Raw genomic sequence first — 19,306 nt, forward strand, 5'->3', positions numbered from 1 at the left:
TGTTTGAACACCTGTTTTTACTTCTGGGTTTATTCCTAGGAGTGGAATAGTGGTGTCGCCTACATGGTAAGTCTACATTTAGTTTACTTAGAAAATGCCAGTTTCCCTTTTATAATATCATAGATATTGTATAACATATTCAAATACTACTCGTGTTCTCATTAAGCAGCTGCCTTTTTGCCATGCCTGACTGACAGCCTTGTGTCTTCTCAATATGATCTCTTTTCTCAACTTCTACAGAAACCATCAGCCACATACCATATCTTAAATAACCAATTGATACTGAGCCTAAGTCTCAGTTTCATTACTGATAACAGGATGTACTGATGGTATAGGGTCTCTTTGTAAGAATGAAGTAAGGTAACACATGTAAAATTCTTAGCTTTATGTTAGCGCTCAATAAGGCTAAAATTGAATTTACTACTTCTCCTCCGTCTTCTCCTCCTCCTCCTCCTCCTCCTCCTCCTCCTCCTCTTCCTCCCCCTCCCCCCTTTTTTTTTGCCAGTCCTCGAGCTTGAAATCAGGACCTGAGCACTGTCCTAGGGCTTTCTCAGGGCTAGAACCCTATCACTTGAGCCACAGCACCACTTCAGGTTTTTTCTATGTATGTGGGACCAAGGAATCAAACCTGAGTCTTCATGCATGCTAGGCAAGCACTCTACCACTGGGCCAAACTCCTCGCCCTATTTTTTTTCTTTTTGTAAATATACTGAGAAGTGAGCCCAGGACTTTGCTTATCCTCAGCCCTGTTGGCTATTACTTACAGTCTTCTAGCCTGTTGTCGTCCTCATGTTTTGTTATTTCAAATCCATACTTTTGCCAGAATTTTTCTAAAATATGAATTTGCCATAGCTTTCTGTGCCAAACTTTTTAGCTCGGTTTTTCTACCCCTTTGGCTTTCACTGACCTATGATGCCCTTGTTAAAAATTTGGTATCTGCACCCCACCACCTACAGGATTGCTATATTTTCTGATCACTTGCCTGATCTTATGTTTTACTTTTTTTTACACTCTGGCTTCAAAGTAGTTTCTTTATTCTTTTGCATACTTAACTGTGTGTTTAAATGAATGAATATATTTTACTCTGTGGTTTATTTTAATTGTTGTTGAGTGAGGCTTTTCAAGTTACCTTATTTACTCTGTTGCCAGAAATAGTCTTTTCTTTTTTTTTTTCTTTTTTTTTTTTTTTTTTTGCCAGTCATGGGCTTGAGCTCAGGGCCTGAGCACTGTCCTTGGACTTTCTCAAGGTTAGAACTCTACCACTTGAGCCTCAGTGCCATTTCTGACTTTTTTCTATGTATGTGGTACCGAGAAATTGAACCCGGGTCCTTGTGCATGCTAGGCAAGCACTCTACCACTAGGCCAAACTCCCGGCCAACCCAGAAATAGTCTTTTTATATTTCTTGTCTTGTCTCTTTAACTATTTCTTGTCTCTTTTCTTTTCTGTTTGCCTCTCACAGGACCCTCCTCTAGTGCTAGCCCTATAACTGAGTTTAATTTATTTTTTTAGTACTCTGCTCTGGAAAACAGTGGTTTATATAACACTGGTATGATTATATATAACATGTATAATTATAATATATATAACTGATAATATAATATATTAATATATCAGTAATATTGTATATATTATATATCTATTTGGAATACTTTCTCAACTCTTAAATTTCACCATAAATTGATTATTGAATATGTTAAATTAAAATCTATATCAATGCCAGCTACCAAGTGAAACTTTTGCATTTGGGAACATTTCCTGGTTATATATATTAGATTTCCAGGGGTAAATATTTCCCTTTGTTCTCAAATCACAGTATCTTCATATCCCAGCCCCTGGTTGTGGTTAACACATGTTGCTTCTCCACTTGTGGATGGTAGTCATCATCGTTGCAGAGTTAGAAATATTCTCTGATGGGAATGATGGCCTCTGAGTTTACAACTCAGGAAGTATTCTTAGAGTTGTCAGTTTTTTACTATAGATACTACAATTACAATGTCTTACATGTCTGTATTTCTTTTTTTAACACAAATTTGAGAAACACCTGTTACTAAAATTCACTGGGGGAAAAAAGGTAAATGGATAGTTAACCTGGAGAAATGCAAAACTTACAAGAGTGTGGTAGCTTCATCTAATATTAGATTGTGGAACAGGTGGGAGAGGTCCAGATTTGTTGTATGTTTTTACTAGAGGAAAGAAGAGTGAAATTGCAAGGAGACTGATAATAGATATGTTTATATCTGAATTCACATCAGGAAATTACAGAGAATTAGTATCAGTGAGGTGGATGGTAGCCAGGAGTTTGGTAGAGTAGCTTGCCTAGCATGCATGAAGACCCAGGTTCAATTCCTCGGTACCACATACATAGAAAAGCTGGAAATGATGCTGTGGCTCATGTGGTAGAGCACTAGCCTTGAGGAGCGCCCTAGAGCAGTGCTCAGGCCCTGAAATCAAGCCAAGGACTGGCAAAAAAAAAAAATGAAGTGAATGGCCTTAAGAGTTATTAAAACTGTCAGTAATACCCTTAAGAGTTTGTAAAACTATCAGTAATAGCTACTAAACAGCAACATGGTGACTGTGATTGTGGAGCTTCTGTCAGAAAGATGATATTGGACTAAGGAACCATTTGACACAGATGGCTTTTAAAATCTTTGCTCGGTGTCTTTATGTTCTTGTTCTTTCTTAGCCTTTACCATTGTGAATGCTCTGTTTGTTTCATAGTTTGATCTGGTTTTATTCTGGGTTTACTTTTATCTCAGTGTCTTAGATGTTCAGCACAACAACCAATGTATGAAACGGCAAAAGCATTCAACACTTTTCACATCAACAGAAGTAAAAATGAAACAGTAAAACACTGAACAACAATGAAGTAAAAAAGAGTGGGAAGAGAAAGCCTGTGCTCAGCTAAAGCTTAGCTAGTAGCCTTTCAGCAAGTTAGAAGCCTGAGCTGCACCACTAAAGTTGTTGTCAGGTGTGATATAATATACATGGACAGCATTTCTACAGTCCAGATTTAAGCATACAGATTGAAAATATCATTAGTAACCATGCGACACTACCTTAAGAAAAGAAAATCTACTCTTGATAAACTATTTAGGGATGTGTGTGTATCTGGGGATTAAGCCTAGGATAGGACTTCATGTTAGGCAAGTCCTCTACCCTTGAGCCACATGTTTAACCCCTGTTTTGAATATTTTAAGAGGAGTTGGTGAAATAGATTTTCTTATTTAAAGTGGATGCATTTGGTGTGATAGGACCATCTGGATTTTTCTTCTACTCTTTGCCATGAAATTGTACATCTTAGTGCATTCTAAAGAGCCTTTGTGTATTTCCAGTTAGGTTTTCACTGTTTTGTTACCACATGACATATCTTATGGTATTTAGATATGCTCATTGAGGCCCTAAGGTGACAGAAGAGCATTTTATGCCATCATTTAAAGCATGTAGCCAGAATCTGAGAAGCACATCCTGAATTGTGAGCATTTACAACGAGGCATTTACAAAATCCTGTGAAATTTAGTTTCATAATTGCATCACACTCCTTTGGCACCATTGTTGGAGCCAAAATTCACTGGGGAAAGCACTAACTTAATTGCCAAACTTTATCTCTCCTTCCTTCAGAACACCTTCAAAGTGCTTATCATAATGGGAATTATGCTTGTTCCAAGGAGAAGCTATCCTTGTGAATTAGCCAATTAGCTAGTGTTCTATATCTTATCTTTCATTCCCAAGCCTAAGAATTTTTTCCCTCCAAGTACAGACACTTATTTGTGAGCTTGCAAATTGAAATGTATGTATTCCTTTGCTTGACATCTCATCACTGCATAATATGACCTTCAACTATGCTTTGGGGAAGTGATTATGTATGTCTGGGTTTAAAAAAAAACACCCTCTGTATTATCTGTGGAAATTGATTTAAAGTTCTTTTTTTTTTTTTTTGCCAGTCCTGGGCTTGAGCTCAGGGCCTGAGCACTGTCCTTGGACTTTCTCAAGGCTAGAGCTCTACCACTTGAGCCTCAGCACCACTTCTGGCTTTTTTCTATGTATGTGGTACCGAGGATTGAACCCAGGTCTTCATGCATGCTAGGCAAGCACTTTAACCACTAGGCCAAACTCCCGGCCTTAAAGTTCTTTTTAAAAGCAACCTCTATCATTGCATCTCTTGGCATGTAAAATGAGGTAGTCTTCCATAAAAACAAAAGAATAATGGAATGAGATTTCAAATGGCAGACCATCTCACAAACATGAGGTCCTGAGTTCAAACTATAGTACTGCAAAAAATAAAAAATTGCATTGATTGGTTTGGTTTAGGCACTGTGTACTTATTCTTAATTAATGGAGAGAGTGTATTTGAAGACTTGCTGCCATCTTGAGTCTTCTTTTTCCTGTCTGTGTTGATAAGACCTTCCCAAGGAAAGGGGTTTTCCTTTGTCTCATTGTATTAACAGAATGTGTTAGATTTTGTGTGAGAAAGAGCCTGAGGGAGGAAAGACTGATTGTGACTCATGGTTTTCAAGGGTCCATCTTCTACAGAGAGTGTAGGGGAGAGAAGCTTACCCTTGGGTGGCCAGAAAGCAGAGAGAAAGAATACCCGCCCTTTTGGATATTTGAAATTTGATAGGGAAGGGGGAAAACCAAGACGGGTGGGGGGTAGGGGAGGGGGAGGGAAATGGGTACCAAGGCATGTGAAAGGGTATCAATGTATGTGAATTAATGCACCTTCTATCTGGCAAATATTATCTAACCCTTTTACTAATTACAATAAAAAAAAATATATATATATATATATAAAAAAGAATACCCGCCCTATGGAGCTCTCTTCTTTCCTCCCTCTTACTCCATCTAGCTCCTACATTCATTATTCATCATTCGTTATTCCCCTCTAGTTAATTCTCTTTGGAAATGCCTTTACAAACACATCCGAAAGTTTTCTTTACTAATCTAGACACTTCTCAATCTACTCAAACTGTGATAATCCAGATAAACTATTACATATAAGCAAGTGAAACCCAGCATGATGGCTCACGCCTATAATCCTAGCTACTCAGGAGGCTGAGATCTGAGGATTGCAGTTCAAAGCCAGCCCAGGCACAAAGTCCTGAGACTTTATCTCCAGTTAACCACTAGAAAATCAGAAGTGGCACTGTGGCTCAAGGGGTAGGACGATAGCCTTGAGCTAAAGAGCTCAGGGATGATGACCAGGCCAAGAGTTCAAGTCCCACAACCAACAACAACAACAAAAAATTAGTAGGGGGGAAAAATGACTGTGAAATTTTGAAGGGTCTTAAGAATGGCTTTTTTGTTGTTGTTGTTGTTGTTGTGGGTTTTTGTTTTTTTTGCTATGCACTATTGGCTCATGCCTTTAATACTAGCTAGTTGCAGAGCACAAGCTCAGGAACAGTGCCCGGGCCCTGAATTCAAAGCCCCAAAGACTATCACACACACACACACACACACACACACACACACACACACACACACCACACACAAAGGCTATTAAAAGAAATACTCGTATTTCTAAAATGCCAAGAAAATTTAAGATTTCATTTGAAAATCAGGTTTCTGAATAACTTTAAAGCCTATTGCCATTTCTTGGCTCATAAAAGGCCTGAAGAGATGGGTGTTGATATTTTGGGCTCTCTTCCCTCCCTCATTGTCCTCAGAGGCTGTCTGTATGTAGCAGATGGACCAGACTGTGGCACAGCTGACCTGTTAATTTTCACTATTTCCATTATTAGAAACTTTCATTGGTTGTGTAGCAATTCATATCAGCCACAAAGATAGCCAGAATTAATGGGTTTCTTAATTGCCTTGTAAGCTATTTATGAGCTCAAAATTCAGAAAAAATGTCAGTTCAGGATTTTATTTGTAGAGGGATATAAATCAGCCTGAGCAATGCTTTTTTTCATTTTTATATTTTAATTTATTATCTTCAGTTATACAAAAGAGTTGTCACTTCTCAAGGCAGTTGATGAATATAATGAGCAATAATTTTCAAAATGCATGTTAACTCTTTATAATGATGCTATAAATTCCTAAGACTAGAGAAAGAATTGCACATGATATGAGCCAGTATAAGAACTGTGTTATGCATAAGGGATGGGTGGTAATTGATTTTTGCTCGTGAAAGAATACAACTTAATACTTTCTTGGTGTTCGTTATTATTTGCTTCTTGCTCCATTCCATCCAAAAGTCTCTGTTCCTGGAATAGATAATCCCAGATTACTCCAAGTACCACAGTATTTATTTGCTTTTTTGGGTGTACAACAGTGAACATTGTAGGAACAACATAGACTTTCTCAAGTCCATAGTCAAGGATTTTAAGTAGTCAGAAAAGACAGAAAATTAAAGGAGAGAAAATCCAGAGCAAGCTGTTCAAAACTAATCAGTAGGAAATTATGTAAACTTAATTAACTAGGGCATCAAGGGAAGGTCTATGGAGTATAATGAAATATTTTAGAAATGAGGCAAAGCAGCCAAAGTAAAACAGGGTTAGTTGAAGTGCTCCCAAAAGGAAAAAAGGGAAGAATATCCTCCCTGATAAGGGAGCACGACTTGACCTTGTGCCTTATTTTTTGGCTGTGAAACTCTGTGCCAAGATTCCTCAGGGGGATAGGTATTACAAGACAAATCTAAAACTGAATGAGCAAAAAACAGGGAGGGAGGAAAGGAGGGGGCTGCGCCTCACATTGTTTGTTGGATGGTGTGCATGTAGTAAAATGGACACTGAAATATGACCTCCTTCCAGCTTGGTATGGACTAGTTGCAAACCTCTGATTTTGCATTAGCAGATGAGCCAAAATTATTAACTGAGATTGAAAAGGCATCTGTAAATTTTAGATCCAGGTAGAACAGATAGAGAAAGGCATGAAGGCTCTCTGTCCAGAGTCAGATTCAGTTCAATGTAAAAGGTATTCGTGGAACATTCTCCCTTCCCACAAACCAACACAGATGCTGAGCTGATACTGCACAGTAGCAAGTAAAACAACAACAACTTTTACTTCATAGGAAACTTGTAAACTATTCTGGTGAATGAGATAAATGATTACTATCCCAGGCAGTAATGTAAAGTAATATTTTTGGATCTCAAACTACTAAATGTCTTGTCTCTTCATTACCTCTCTTCTCTTGAGCTCCAGATCTAGACAGTTGAGCTTCTTTTACCAACTTTTGAACAGAGAAATAAATGTGAACTTTCATACACACAAATACACACACACACACACACACACACACACACACACACACACACACACACACAGGATTTCCTCAAAGCAAAGGTAGAACTTATTTCTAATGTGTTTCATCATGATACTTTCATGCATTTAAAGAGTGGCCTTGAATTATATGTGCTAGTGAGATCAAGGATTGGAGGTCAGAGTCTCAGATTTGTCTGCCTGGATTGGCTTTGAACCAAAATCCTGAGATCTTAGCTTCCTGAGTAGCTAGGATTAGGTCTTTAATCATATTTTACATCATTTTTAAAAGTTTGTGTCATTTTGTATATAGATATTGTGACATCGTTTGTTGATAAGATTGTCCTTTACCCACTAAATAGTCTTGCCCCCTTACTGAAGGATGACTATAAATGTGAGGGTTTGTTTCTACATTCTCTATTCCAGTGGTATCTCTCTCTCTCTCTCTCTCTCTCTCTCTCTCTCTCTCTCTCTCTCTATATATATATATATATATATATATATATATATATATATATGCTAGTATCACACTGTTATGATTACTGTAGCTTTATGGTAAGTTCTGAAATTGGAAAGTATGAGTTTCCAACTCTGTTCTTTTTTTTTTTTTTTTTTTTTTTTTTTGCCAGTCCTGGGCTTGAGCTCAGTGCCTGAGCACTGTCCTTGGACTTTCTCAAGGCTAGAGCTCTACCACTTGAGCCTCAGCACCACTTCCGGCTTTTTTCTATGTATGTGGTACCCAGGAATTGAACCCGGGTCTTTATGCATGCTAGGCAAGCACTCTACCACTAGGCCAAACTCCCAGCCCGCAACTCTGTTCTTTTAAGGATTGTTTTGGTTAGTTAAGGTGTCTTCAGATAGTATAGGGACAGTGGTCTACTTCTTTTTTTTTTTTTTTTTTTTTCTGTTAGCTGTGGAGCTTGAACTCTGGGCTTGAAGCCTGGGCTCTGTCCCTGAGCTCCTCAGCTCAAGGGTAGTACTATACCCCTTGAGCCACAGAGCTACTTCGAGTTGTCTGCTTTTATTTGATTTTGGAAATATTTTATAGCAAGCCTTCTATGACAGTTTTTGTTTGTTTGTTTGTTTGCCAGTCCTGGGCTTGAGCTCAGGGCCTGAGCACTGTCCTTGGACTTTTCTCAAGACTAGAGCTCTACCACTTGAGCCTCAACACCAATTCCAGCTTTTTCCTATGTTTGTGGTACCAAGGAATTGAACCCAGGTCTTTGTGCATGCTAGGCAAGCACTCTACCACTAGGCCAAACTCCCAGCCCCTTCTATGACAGTTTTATTCAAAATCTCAAACAATTCAAAATTTCTCTCTAACTCATCCAATCTTAAGGAAAAGGACAAGATCTGATCACTGAAACCAATGTAGGATACAGTGTACTCTTTCAATTCTTTGGAAACAAATGCTGATAAGATACAGGGTCCGGAACAAATTTCCTTCCTAGAGAAAAAGAGAAGATAGGCACCAGTGGCTTACACCTGTAATCTCCAGAGTAATGAGGCTGAAATCTAAGGATTGTGGTTTGATGTGAGCCTGGTGGGGAAAGTCCATGAGATTCTTATCTCCAATTAATCACCAAAAAAACAGAAGTGGCACTATACTTCAAGTGATAGGGCACTAGGCTTGAGTGTAAAAGCTTAGGGATAGCACCCAGACCTTAAGTTCAAGCCTCACAACCAATAACAACAAAAAGCAGCAAACATGTTTTGTTTTTTTAATTGGAAATTAATCAACTCTACACTGTTTATCCTTGGACAAGAATTTAGATCAGTGTTCCCTCCCTCAATAGACTCAATATTATTTTTTCTTTATAAATGAGGAAGTGGAGGTAGTAATATAATTATAGCACATACATATAACATGCAAGTCATGAAAATAATATCTCAGATATTCAGGATCTTTTATTGTTTAAGGAGAATATATCATCACAGGTTTTAGCTATGTCTTTCTTATTTTCATGACCTTCAAGAAGTGTAACGCAGTTGCTTTTGCTGACAGATGTTGAATAATTGTTTTGCAATAGAATTTTAAAGGTAAGAATTTTGTGTCTGTTTTGAAAAGAATTGTTCTGATGTAAGTTAATCACTTAACATTTCTCTCTTATCTATTTAAAGGAAAGGTGCTCAGCAAATACCACTTTTTTGAAAATTTTCAACAATGATACTCACAAGACACTGTGTTGGAAATGAATTTTACAACTTGGGGGAGATTGAAACTGGGGGTGAGAGGGAGGGAAAGTGGGAGAAAAACAAAAGAGGGGGGTAACAATGTTCAAGAAATGTACTCATTGCCTTACCTATATAACTTAACCCCTCTGTACAACTTTACAATAAAATTAAATTTAAAAATACAATTTACATTTGTAAGCCAGGATATTAATATAGAAAAATTAGCAATCAACATTTAATGAACTGCAGAAAAAGGTCTAAAAAAAATCTTAAACACACCACAAAAAATTCTAGATTGAGTGTACACATGAAGTTAGAAGGTGGAAAGATAGATGGGTTCAGGGCCAGCTAGGGCAAAATGTTTATAAGACCCCATGTCAAGAAATAAAAAGCTGTTAGTGGTGGCACATGCCTGTCATCCTACCTATGTAGGTAGCATATATAGGAGAATTGTAGTCCAGGCCGGCTGGGCATAAATGACAAGACTTGAAGACATTATGCTAAGTAAAATAACTCAAAAGCAGACAAAATCGTGTATTTTCTCCTTTGTAGAAGAAAAATAAAATTTTAAGGTAGAATAATCATTACTGGAGTCTGGCAAGGGTAGAGGAATGGGTGGATAACTGGAAGTTTGATAAGAAGTAACAAAATCAAGTTAAGATTTTAGTGTTCTTCAGAATGTGGGGATGCCTATTGTTCAAGATGACCTATTATAACTTTAAATCTGGAAGAAAGGAACTGAAAGGTTCCAAATGAGGAAATAAGGTGAAGGAAATGTTAATTAGTCTGAATACTGTATACATATCTTGAAATATCACACCCAACTCCATTATTATGTACTATTATTTATTAATCTAAACATAAAATGAAAAGTAAATTATTAAGCCAAGCATTGGCTCACATATGTAATCCTAGCTGCTCAGGAGGCTGAGAACTGAGGATCCTGGTTCAAAGCCAGCTAGGCTAGGAAAGTCCATGAGACTCTTACTCAAGAAAACTACCAGAAAAGCTGGAAGTGGAGCTATAATTCAAATGGTAGAGCACTAGCCTTGAGCAAAAGAAGCTCAGGGACAGCTTAGAGTAAGATTACTTGAACAGTTAAGATAAAATAATGAGCCTGATGTTACTGCCTGACATTTATAATCCTAGCTACAAAGTGGGGCCTAAGAATTAAGGTTCAAAGCCAGCCCTGGCAGAAATCCATGAGACAGTCTGGCACGGTGGCTCATGCCTGTAATCCTAGCTACTCAGGAGGCTGAGATATGAGGATCAAGGTTCAAAGCCAGCGGGGGGTACAAAGGACCTGAGACTCTTTATCTCCAAATAACCTCTAGAAAAACAGGAAATGGGACTTGGCTCAAGGGGTAGGGCAGTAACCTTGAGCTGAAGAGCTCAGGGATAGCACTCAGGCCTAGTTCAAGCCCAATGACCCACCAAAAAAAAAAACTCCATGAGACCTCCAATTAACCAGAAAAAAAGCTGGAACTGGAGGTGTGGCTCAAGTGGCAGAGTGCTAATCTTGATAGGAAAAAGTTGAGTTAGAGCATGAGGCCCTGAGATGAAGTCCCAGTGCATTTGTGTGGACATGTGCACACACACAACACATACACCAATGAGAAATGTGGGGGGGGGTTGTTTGTTTTGTCAGTCATGGGGCTTGAACTCTGGACCTGGGAGATGCCCCTGAGCTCTTTGGCTCAAGGCTACCACCCACCCCCTGGAGCCACAGCCCAACTTCCCATTTTCTAGTGATTAATTGGAGATAAGAGTCTTAAGGACTTTAGAGCCCGGGATGGCTTTGAACCGGCGATACTCAGATCTCAGCCTCCTCAGTACTTAGGATTATAGGCATGAGCCACTGAGCCTGGTGAGAAATGTGCTCTTTGTTGTTGTTCTTTTAGCACAGAGCAATTCCAAAACTATTAGCTGCTTTTCTTTTCCCAGCTGGCTCTTCTGGATACGATGGTGTTTGTTGAAAAACTTGGTTCTAGGAAAATAACTTAAGAGGAAATGTGCTATCTCTTACTGATCCTTAGAGTCAGTGGCCCAAACTTTGAGACTAGGACTCAGTGTAATCTCTACCTCTATTGCAATTTAAAACTGAGGATGGGGCCAGGAGTTTGCCATAGCTATGGTAGAGTGCTTCCCCAGCATGCACGAAGACCCAGGTTCAAAACCTCCATCAACAAAATGCCAGAAGTGGTGCTGAGGCTCAAGTGGTAGAGCTCTGTCCTTGAGAAAGCCCTTGCAAATAATAACTGTGTAATGCAAATCAATTGAATGGGGCCTGGGAGTTTGGCCTAGTGGTAGAAGTGCTTGTCTACCATGCACAAAAACCTGGGTGGTGCTGTGGCTCAAGTGGTAGAGCTCTAGTCTTGAGAAAGCCCAAGGATAGTGCTCAGGCCCTGAGTTCAAGGCCCAGGACTGGCGAAAAAAAAATGCCAGTAATAGAATGACTGAGTCAAGGTTATTAGAAATTAAATTTTTGGACGGGGGGTGGTGGGTGGGGGGTGGGTGCGGGGGAGGGTAATAGGTACCAAGACATGTGAAAGGGTATCAATGTATGTGAATTAATGCACCTTCTATCTGGCAAAATCATGTAACCCTTTTATTAATTACAATAAAAAAATATATAAAAAATTAAATTTTTGCACATTTGCCAGAATGTTTAACATAAAGTTACAATAAAGTATAGAACGTTGCCTTTCTGTTCTGCTTGTTACCAGTTTGCTACCTCAAAATTGGTCTCTTAAGAGTTTTTGTTAATTTTTTATTAATATTTTGATCATTAATGAAATCAATGTTTTCCCTTATCTATTTAAAAATATTTTAAAAGAAATGTGTGTCTGCTGGGTGTTGGTGGCTCACGCCTGTAATCCTAGTTACTCAGGAGGCTGATATCAGAGGATCATGGTTCTAAGCCACCCCAGGCAGGAAAGTCCATGAGACTCTTATTTTCCATTAACCACCAGAAAACTGGAAGTGGTGTTATGGCTCAAGATGTTAGCTTTGAGGGAAAAAGCTCAGGGACAGTGCCCAGTCACTGAGTTCAAGCCCCATAACCAACCGGAAGAAAGGGGTAGGAGAGAAAGGGAGGAAGTAAAGAAGGAAGGAAGGAAGGAAAGAAGAAAGGAAGGAAAAGAAAGAAAAGTGTATCTTTTTGTAATAACTTCCCCATTTTGTCCCTCCAAAAGAAAAAACTTCAAGGGGCTGGGAGTTTGGCCTAGTGGTTAAAGTGCTTGCCTAGCATGCATGAAGACCCTATGCATGTATGTACCACATACATAGAAAAAAGCCAGAAATGGTGCTGAGGCTCAAGGGCTAGAGCTCTAGCCTTGAGAAAGTCCAAGGACAGTGCTCAGGCCCTGAGCTCAAGCCCAGGACTGGCAAAAAAAAAAAAAAAAAAAGAAAAAGAAAAAACTTCAAGCTTCTCTAGTAGTGTTTTCTATCACAGGATAGTGCACTATGTATGTTTCATTAGAAGAAAAAGGAGAATTAACTGTTTTTATGATATTTTATTTATATAACCTCTTAGCCCTCATAGGTGACCAGCACATTTTAGGATTAAACTGTCAGCTACCCATTGACATGGATGTACTCTAACCTATCATTCTTGGTCTAAAGATCTCCTGGGGATGGGCTGGGAATGAAGCCTAATGGTAGAATGCTCACGTAGCATGCATGAAGTCCTGGGTTTGATTCCTTGGTACCACATACACAAAAAAGTTCAGAAGTGAAGCTGTGTGTGGCTCAAGTGGCAGAGTGCTAGCCTTGAGCAAAAAGTGCCCAAGGACAGTGCCCAGGCCCCTAGTTTCAAGCTCCAGGACTGCAAAAAAAAATTAATTTAAAAATTAAAAAGAAAATGTCCTGGGGAAAATATTCAGGGAAAGTGAGCAAAAGAAGTCTTGTGATTTCAGACAGAGTACCTTTTCCCTACAGTAACTGTTGAGATTGATATTGACCAGTAGGTCTCTGGTATGCTCACTTCTGGGCACTTCAGACTGGGAGAAAACTCAAAGAAGGGATCACCTTAAGTAATGAACACTAGTCCAGGAAACCTCCTTATTTGTTCACAGCTTTTCCTTCACCTAAGTGTTGACTCTTTTGCCAGTTAGGACTTGTGCTTTCCCACAATTCTCTTCTCTCATCAGGCGAGTGAATAATTAAATTTGGATCGCCTTTTTTTTTTTCACTCAAGCATTGGCTCATTCCTTCCTATATGAGACATGTGTAGAAGAAATGAATCAAATAGAATGCATGCAGACAACTCTGAATGCATACATGGGTATACACATACTACTTTACTGTAATATAGTGGATAACTAAAAGGAAAGTACTACCTAAAATGATATAAAAATATTCTATATTTATATCCTCATCTGAGTATATACAACTGAGTGGGTTTTTTTTTTCTTTTTTCTTGTGGGTCATGGGGCCTGGGCATTGTTCCTGAGCTCTTGAGCCACAGCTCCACTTCCTCTTTTCTAGTGATTAATTAGAGATACGATTCTCTCAGTCTTTTAATGCCTGGGATGGCTTTGAACCTGGCTTTAAACCAAGATCCTTAGATCTCTGCCTCCTGAGTAGGTAGGATTATAGGCATGAACCACTACGCCCAGCTTTGAGTGGGTTTATTTTTATTATCAGTATTATTATTGTAAGTATAAAATAGGTTGGGGTAGAACTTACTGAAATTAAGAAAAGAACATTTATTCTCTTACAATGGAAATAGGAGCTTAGAAGCTTACATCCTCCTTTAAGATCTATAATGCATTATGACTATTTAAGGACTGAGTAACGTCTTGTTGGCAACAGTTTATTTCCCCTTTAGAATGGGTACCACTTTAGAATTTTGAAATCTAGCTGGCCAAGACTTCATTTCCCATATAATACTTTAAAATTAGTTGTCTGCATGTCAGGAGGAGGGGAAGAAAGTGGGTCATTGTCTGATGGCCCTGTATCTAACATCAGCATCTATAAAACCCTTCGGGGCTTGATGAGTTTTACAGAGATCTACTGCATAGGAGGAAGCAACAAATGTCTCCAGGTTTATACTGTTCAAGACAAACGATCCTCCTGCCTGCCCAGACTCATCCATCTTCAATGCTGACCTGGTCAGAGCCAGGCTTTGTGATCTAACCTCCCAGCCCTGGCTTCATCCTATAGCTCAAAGGGGCCCAGCACACTTTTTCCTTAGGGTTTAGTATCTAAGTACAAGACTTCTGAAATGGAGACTTAGGAAATGTCCATGTGCCACAAAAGCTGAGACCATCAGGGTAAGAGGTTTGGTAACTTTTCATTTCTTACGTGAACTAATTCTCAGATCAACATTTGACTAGGCCTTTCATATTGCATCTGGAAAGTTATGTTAGCCTGTAACCATGAACTATCTCAGTGGTATTCTTGTCATCCTAAGGTCTTTTGGAGAACCCAGCACAGAAAAGCACAAAGTATATATTAGCTGAAAAGATAACTACATGGTTTCCATTTTTCCCCTGCCAAAGGTTTGGTTTTTTTTTTTTTTTTTTCAAATTACTTCTGTTTCCCAAGGCCTTCCTGTGTTGAGAGATTTATAATTCTGTATCGATTAATAACTCATCCGTTTCCTAATTTTATTGATCAGAGCCCACCATGACTTATGATCGATATGGAAAAATTGTAATTGGTTAGTACCATAATTTCAACTCAGAAAAAAAAAGTGACATTATTTAGGCTGTGAAGCAAAGAAGCTGTTTGAAGTAAAAATGACTTTCAGTACCTATTAGGGTTTTTGAGAGGCTCCCATGAGTCTTAGCACTCAGACTAAAAATGATGAATCAAGATTCTTAATATCCAGGATGAGATCATCAAATCATGCCTTTCAGCTATTATTGATGCATCAGAATGATAATCAGTGAGTAGCAAAATAGGATCCAAAACTAATCATAAGTCTCTCTCCATTTTGCAGGCAGTTTTCAAATCATGTTAATTCCTTTACTATAGTATTTGTTATATACAATCACTACTATCACTATTACTGTATTCAAAAATCTCCAGTACTGTAAATGCTATGACAAATGTTGAGATGTTTTGGCAAAGCAGTGTTTGTTTTTATACATGTTTCTGAGTGCAAAGTTGCTGGAGGGACCAGGAAATGGAATTTGAAACTCTGAGATATTCCAACTTTTCTTGTATTTGCCTGAGGAAAGAAATACTAAGACTTACCAGAAAATGAACTGCATTTTTTTTTCTTGAGGTTTTATTTATATGTAATTTATAGGCAATTTAGAAACAGAATTTTTTGCTGTAAAAAGTTTAGGGAACTTTTTTTTTTTTCTTGTGCTGGTCCTGAGGCTTGAACTCAGGCCATGGATACTGGTTTGTTTGGGTTTTTTGGGGGGTGGGGAGGTGTTTTTTTTTTTTTTTTTTTTTTTTTGCTCAAAGTTGACACTCTTACCACTTGAGCCTCAGCTCCACTTCTAGCTTTTTGGAGGTTTATTGACTCATGGACTCTCCTCATAGACTTTCCTGCCTGGGCTGGCTTTGGACCGATCTCAGTTTTCTTAGTAGCAAGGATTACAAACATGAGCCACTAGCACCCAGCTTGGATACTTTATTTTTTTTCATATATTGTTTATTGTAATTAATAGAAGGGTTACATGATATTTGCCAGATAGATGGTGCATTCATTCCCATACATTGATACCCTTTCACATGTCTTGGTCCCCATTTCCCTCCCTCCCACCCCTACCCCTCTTCTTGTCCTCCCCTCCCCCCCTTCCCTATCCAATTTCAAATAACCAAATACAAATATATCCAATATATCAGGTAACAAAGGGAGACAGTGTAACAATATAAGATAACCAAGGGACAGCAAAAGTGATGAGAGATAACATAGTACCTTAAGAACAACAATCATTCATTATATGGCTTATGTTTAAATCATATTTTAAATGACAAGTTTAACAAACAAGTGTTCAAGGAGAGAACCTCTAATTACAATCACTGGGACTTAGTATTTAGAACTTAGTCAAAATTAGGCTAAGGGTTTATATGTCATAGAAATATATTAATTTATGAAATAAAAGCTTATGTCTATAGAGTCATAGGTTTTTATGTCTATGATACTTTATTTTTTATTTTTTACTTTTTGTGGGTCATGGGGCTTGAACTCTGGGCCTGGGTGCTGCCCCTGAGCTCTTCAGCTCAAGGCTACCACCCTGCCCCTTGAGCCACAGCTCCACTTCCCATTTTCTAGTGATTAATTAGAGATAAAAGTCTCATGTTCTTTAGTGTCCAGATGGATTTGAACCTTGATCGTCAGATCTCAGCCTCCTGAGTAACTAGGATTACAGGCATGAGCCACTGCCTCCAGCCTTGAATATTTTTATATTTGAAAGGGACAGTATGTATTATCTGGAATTGTGATCCAGTTTATGGGATGAGATTTTTTCAACCTGAACACAGTTATCAGATGGTAAATTTTAGCGACTAACCAAAGGAAAAACATTTTCTAAAGAAATAATCATCTTTTAACAGCAAATGTTCATACTAGCCTACTTTTTCACCTTGAGAGGGCAAGGTAGTCAGGCTATTTTTCAAAAATTTTAGATGGTACTTGGGTTTGAGCTGAAGGTCACTCACTTCTAAGTGAGCACTCTACCACTTCAGTCACAACAGCTTGTTTTTATTATTTTTCAAATAGGTTCTTATGTTTTTACCTGTGATTCTCTTATTTCTATCTCTTACATAGCTGAAAGGTATGCCCCAATATTGCTGATTCATTGAATGGACTGTTATATCTTTAGGAGTGCAGCAGGGTATTCAAATCCCTTTATAATATATTCTTTCCACTCAGGAAGGCTCTTCCCTTAAACCTTCACTGTTTCCCTTCCCCCAGTCTTGCACTAGAATGCTTCTCTCAAGCTGAAAAGTTGAAGACTTAGGTCTTCCAATGGGAAATCTGCCCATCATCTCCTCCCCCCTCCACCAGAGGGCACTCTCTAATCTTTAAATCCTAGTTCCATCACATACCTTTAATGTAGCCCTTACTATATGGTGTGGCCTGACTTTTTCTGTCTTGCATTATAGCTACTTAAAGCAGAGTATAACTCCATGAAGGCACATATTATTGGCTTGCCCATCTGTAGAAACTGGCCAGGTATTTTAGATATACAGATATATAGATATAGATACATAGATACATTTCTTGAATTCATTTCTTAGATTGAGGGAAGTATTTTCTAAATTGATATGAGTTGAAAAGAAGAACCTAAGCCCCTACATCCTTGGAGGAAAGTCCATGAAAGATGAGACAGAGCATGAAAGTTGAAGCAGAGAAAGTAATTTATGTTGCAGCTTTATATAGTATATAAGAACATTCATGGTTTAAAATCTCATTTTTTTTCTGGGTGTCTATTTTGCCTTTAAAAACTAAGCAGTGAAGAGCTGATTTATTTTTGAGTCTCACAAGGCTGAGTTTTTTTAAAAAGGTGCAACTGGTTGAGTGAAATGATGTAAAGTCACCTTTTCTGACAAACAAAATCACCTCTGCTGAATGCAGGCCCTAGAATTATTGTGAAGGGTGCCCTGTTCACTTCCCAGTTGTGCAGAAAGAAAGTAGGGAGCTGCAGGAACTTTGTAAATTATGAAGTACTGCACAGAAGTTGACCTTTAAAGTTTAAAAATATTTCCTACAAAATGTGGCTCTGTTTATAACTTACATCCTATTGGCAGCTTCCTGGTAGGCAGCAGTGGTCTCTCAGCTGGCTTTTTAAGCTGCTCTTAATGGATGATGGGTCAGGAAAATCAAAAGCCTTTCTTTGTATGTAAGGATAATCCCAACCCTGAATCTTTGCATTAAAGGAAATTTAAGTCAGCCTGTGCACTATAGGTTGTATTCACAGCTCCTTTTGCAGAGTATCATTAACTTTATTGTGTTTCAATAAGAAAAAATTAAGTAGTTATTTGAGTCAGGTGACTGACTTTCTGCTATTATTTCAGGTGACTGACTTAGGTAACTAATTTTTACTTCTTAGTAGGAATGCCATATCCTGCCTTAGAGTATCTTTCATTTTGGCTGTTTGAATTGATTTCTAAATCGTAAGTTTGAAATTTGGCTAATGAAGATAGATATACATGTATACATATATGTGTGCAGTATGCATGTATGTGTATACATATGTAATTTGTACATAACTAGGTTTAACAGGTTTAATATAATTGTTCAATAATACTAATGATGATAACTCTTAATATTTATTGAAGCAACATGGTGAGGTATTTCAAAGGAATAATAGGAAGTTGAACACTTTGTTCCAGGTCACACATTGCGTAGGTGACTGAACTAAGACTGGCGCTTCCACTGCCGGATTCCAGGATGCCACTATCTTCAGTAACCACATAGTCCCAGAGATGTTAACTAGAGCCAGGCTGTGTACTTGTGTACAAGCAGTGACATCCTGTCTATATCTTCATTGTATAAAGGACTCCGGATTCTTCAGGCTCACAGCTGGTGTTCCTTAATGATAATGATGTGGGAATTTAGAAGTAATCACCAGAGTATCTTGTGTCCAAGACATTATATAATTTTCATTATTCAGGGATCTTTGAATTCTGGGACTTGAAAGGAATTTGTTATTTGGATGCCCCAATTTTTTTTCCTTAAAATTTGGATTTAAAATGGAAGTGATGAAAACCTATGGTATACTTTCTGCTATGATTTCATGAGGATTTTTTTTCCCCTCCACTTTTATTTCTTCTAAGCTCTGTGCTTAAAGAATTGGTGATCACAGATGTATTTGGTAGGGAAATTTTCACCCAACCAAAACACCACATTTTAAACTGTCCACATGCCAACTGTCAATATTGGTAGTTTGAATTTGAAATAGCCCTAGAGGCCTATGAGTTAAAGGCATGATCCTTAGGGTGCCAATATCAGGACAAGATAGTGTAGCA

The 19,306-nt window shown here is 38.3% G+C and overlaps 1 protein-coding gene across 8 annotated transcripts in view; it reads left to right on the plus strand.

Moving 5' to 3' along the window:
• Frmd5 (FERM domain containing 5) overlaps positions 1 to 19,306 on the plus strand; it is a 252,087-nt gene that overhangs the window by 118,952 nt on the left and 113,829 nt on the right. Inside the window, exon 1 of one of the 8 annotated variants that reach the window (XM_090318464.1) lies at positions 14,583 to 14,646. The exons of the other annotated variants lie outside the window; for them this stretch is intronic. The gene's annotated coding sequence lies outside the window, so the exon portion shown is untranslated. Of the gene's footprint in view, positions 1 to 14,582; positions 14,647 to 19,306 lie in introns of those variants that run through there. 8 annotated transcript variants of the gene reach the window in all.

This window comes from Megascapheus bottae, chromosome 25 (assembly GCF_031878675.1).
Source record: "Megascapheus bottae isolate mThoBot1 chromosome 25, mThoBot2.hap1, whole genome shotgun sequence".
Classification (NCBI taxonomy): Eukaryota; Metazoa; Chordata; class Mammalia; order Rodentia; family Geomyidae; genus Megascapheus; species Megascapheus bottae.